We start from the raw sequence: 4,030 nt of genomic DNA on the forward strand, positions 1-4,030 counted from the left end.
AAGCCGCCTCCACTCTGACCAGGGTAGAAATTTTGAGAGTTTGGTGATGCAACAGTTATGCGAATTGTATCGGGTAGCCAAGTCCCGTACAACCCCTTACCACCCAGCGGGTAATGGGCAGTGCGAACGGTTTAACCGAACCCTCCATAACCTCCTCCGGACCCTGCCATCATCTCAGAAACGCGACTGGGCTGCATGCTTACCGCATGTGCTCTTTTGCTATAATAGCACGCCACATCAGGGCACCGGAGAGTCACCGTTTCTCTTGATGTTTGGCAGGGATCCTAGGCTGCCTATTGATTTCCTTCTAGGCCGCGTTCAGGACCCAGTGCCTGGAGAGGTACAGGACTGGGTGGCCGAGCACCAAGCCAGGTTAATGGTGGCTTTTGAGGGAGCTCGGGCACGGTTGTCGCTGGCCGCTGACCGCCGTAAGGAACGGCATGACCAGAGAGTCTACCCTGTTCCTTTAAAGGTCGGTCAGCTGGTGTATCTTCGAGATCATAGCACCCGGGGCCGGCACAAGATCCAGGACCTTTGGAGCTCTGTGGTCTATCAGGTGTTGAGGGCACCCCAAGAGAACGGGGCTGTTTATACCATTGCCCCCGTGGGAGACTTGGAGAAGGTTCGACATGTCCATCGTGACATGTTAAAGGCACAGGTCAGCCTAGGGCCACCTACACCTGGTCCACCGGTTCCACCCCCACCTGTACCCGCTGACTCAGAGCAGACCTCTCTGAGTGACGACGAGTTGTGGCTCCTTGTCCCTGAGGTACCCTCACACCCTGTCGCACCTGTGGTGTCACTTCCCGATGCCTCTAGAGTTCCATCGGTGGAGCTCAGGTCTACTCCCAGTGTGATTGTAGCACCCTCGACCTCTGCTCCCCCAGGTTCTTCCTCAGGCTCTGTTGAACAGTCTGAGGTGAGTGGGCCACATTTGCGGAGAACAGCACGTTCAACAGCTGGTCATCACTCAAATGTTTATCACTTGCCACGTCCTGTTGAATCTGCGTCAGTTGCTAATGCTCAGCTTGCCATATTCAGGCCATGGTGTTAGGTTCCTTGAGTTATTGTCGGGGCGCCAATACAAAAAAAAGGGGGGTAGATGTAGCCAGATGGGCTACTCGCCTTCCGTTGTTTTTCTTCTCTCATTCTCTCTCTCTCTCGCTCGCTCTACCACCCTCGCTCTCTTTCCACTGCACTCGCTCCTTGTATCAGGTGATCGGGTTAATTGGGAACCCACCTGCACATTGATTGCAGGGTGGCGCTAGCCTGTATAAAGCTAAGCCGATGTCTTGTTGGATTAATTCCTCCCGAGCTTCTGGTACGATACAGCAGTAAATGCTGGCGTACTGCGACGGACTGATCAGCAAGAGCCGATTATACGACAGCTACAGGTATGCTCTCGCTTAACCTTGGATTCCCTCCGAATACTGGAATTGGTGTTAATATCCTTTTCCGGCCTGTTGTAGCGCAGCAGTCTGTTTAATTCTGCCATTGCGGAGAGAGGTGTTCGTGGTATCTCCACCAATGAGAGTATAGTGCCTCCGGTCCTGGGGTAAGCTGTTAGAACTACTTTTATTAGCATTCATAGCTATAAGAGTTTAAGGTTACACTTATCTGTTTCAGGGTTCACTGCTGTACTCACCTCTCCATGGTAAATTGTCCAACCTAAATTGGAAGAGTGGACTGCCTTCTCAGTTGCTGTTGTGAACTCCTCCTTGGTGGAGTCTGCTGTCTTGTCTTGTTTTGTCTTATCTTGTTTTTATTAAGTAGGCTTACCTTTTTTTGGGTTCGCCTGGTGTTCTATTTTACCCTGGACTGTTGCTCGTACCCACACTTCTGTGATCGGGCTGAAGTGATTCTCTGCCCGAGTGTCGTGCTGGGACTCTAAATCGCCTGGGTGGCCGGTCTCAGCCGGTGGGGAGCCAGACCGGCCTACGCCTGAGAATAATTATTACCAGCACGAGTGGTAGTTTGACCCGTGGGGAATAAGCCTTTCCCGTGTGTGTGTGTGGGTGTGTGTGTGTGTGTGTGTGATTTCTTTTATTAAAGTTATTAAAGTGTGTTTTAGTCTTTTTATGATTTGTAGCGAGCCTGACGCTCAGTGTCCTTTTATTCTTTTAACATACTTTTCTGTGTTTTATTTCAGTGAAGGAGGACGAGCCAGTGGCCCTGGGACCTCAGGTGGTGGGTCGTTTTCACACTTTCTTTTGTACAGCACTGGGTGGTCTGCAGTGATTCTTTTGGTGTGATTTTCTTTTGGTTCCACGGCTGCTGGTAAGTCCAAGTTCCACGATTGTTTATTTTTACTGTAGGACACTGTCAATAATGACGCTACATCTTGACTTTTAATATTTTATTTATAATATTTTATTTATTTCTATAAATAAAACTGTTTTAATATTGGAAGCCAACCTGCCTCAGTGTGCATCCTTGAATCTGTGCGGTCTTCTTTTATTCCTTTTATTTATTTTTCTTAAATATATTTCCTGGGGGTGTAATTCCCCTAGGTGGCGTTGTCAAGTTTATTTATTTTGTTCATAACTCCGCCGACCACTTGGTCACATTTACATGCTTCCACCTCCCGTTTTTGGTCGGTGACAACTCGTACTTTTCAACTCTCCTTTTTTGTGTGCACATTACGGTAGAGCTGGGCGATAGAACGATAACGATATGTATCGCGATATAACTTTTTCTCGATAGAAAAATTAAACTATCGCGATAGACCTCGCCGCTCTTGTCCTCTTAAAAAAAAAAGAAAGAACAGCCAATCCAAATTAAATAGCGCAGAGCCGAACCAATCACAGCCGCAGCGTCACGTCACGTGACTTGTTACGTACAGCACAAGTGCCAAGCCGCACATGTGTATTTGTTTGGGAAGCAGCCAGCCACCGTGCCGCCCGGGTAATGGAGGAAATGAGTGTGAGAAATATCAACCGAGTGTGACCGAAGGTTACCGAAGAGAAAACAGATGATGGCTCCAATGCCAGAGAGATTGTTGAACGGAAGAGCCATAGAAGTTCCGTAGTGTGAAGGTATTTCGGCTATTTCAAGTCTGACAAAAAACAGAGTAGCGTGCACTGTAAATTGTGCCGAAAGCAAGTCTGGAAATACAATAAACTGGTGCATGCGCTACGTCCACACGTACCCGGGTATTTCTGAAAACGCAGATTTTTCTATGCGTTTGCACCTTTCGTCCACACGTAAACGGCATTTTTGGTCACTGAAAACGAAGATTTTTTAAAACGCCGTTTTTGCATTTACACGTGGACTAGAAAAACGGAGAAAACACAGCGTCAAAGGTGTGCGCATTTTTTGACGTCACACTGTGCGCCACGTTATTGTTTCGGTGAAATGAATTTCTACAATACTGTTAATTCTACTCTCTGCAGTGTTTAAATGCTTACATATACACACAGTTACTGTCCCTCCACACATACGACTCGGTTCTGCTTCTATGCCCCAGCTTTGTTTACTTTTTCCCACCGAGGCTTCTAGACTTCTGATTGGCCAACATTTCTGCACGGTTAGGAATCTAGCGCCACCTGCTGCTTTGGCATGTTCATAGCAGCGTTTTCCTTCATTTCTCCCTTTATGTGTGGACGGGATTATTTTTTAAAACGAAAACGGAAAATCTCCATTTTCAAAAATACCGTGTACGTGTGGACGTAGCCTCAGTCTCTGACTGGAAGCGCTAATTCGTCATTCGGCTTTTGTCAGACTAAAGTAACTGTTAAAACTGTTTGAAAAGCTAAGCTATACAACAAGGAGAGATTGAGAATTTCCTTTTAGTTCTCAGTTTATTTGATATTGACAAAAGTTAGTCAGTTTTGCCTGTTCTTCTGTAAAACAAACTAAGATTTATTTTTAGAATTAATATTTTGTTTCTAAGTGGAATTGACAATTTAGGAGTCTGATTCGTTTGTTCTATTTTGAAACTTAAACGCTTTAGCGGCTGCCTTTTGTGTAGTTTGCAATATTTGCCTTTATTTATCTGAAAAAGTCTCATGTTCCTTAAGTACATCTACCC

At 46.3% G+C, this 4,030-nt stretch overlaps 1 long non-coding RNA gene across 1 annotated transcript; it reads left to right on the top strand.

The window, feature by feature from the left end:
- The first annotated feature begins 1,109 nt into the window (after positions 1-1,109).
- LOC147325072 (uncharacterized) lies at positions 1,110-2,542 on the top strand. Its single transcript, XR_015130262.1, has 3 exons — positions 1,110-1,394; positions 1,470-1,555; positions 2,150-2,542. It is a non-coding gene; the product is annotated as an uncharacterized LOC147325072 (long non-coding RNA).
- Positions 2,543-4,030: the final 1,488 nt, after the last annotated feature.

Source organism: Aulonocara sp. 'chitande type north' Nkhata Bay, linkage group LG7 (genome assembly GCF_057382095.1).
Source record: "Aulonocara sp. 'chitande type north' Nkhata Bay isolate Kocher_YH1m ecotype deep benthic linkage group LG7, A_spYH_male_GT1.1, whole genome shotgun sequence".
Classification (NCBI taxonomy): domain Eukaryota; kingdom Metazoa; phylum Chordata; class Actinopteri; order Cichliformes; family Cichlidae; genus Aulonocara; species Aulonocara sp. 'chitande type north' Nkhata Bay.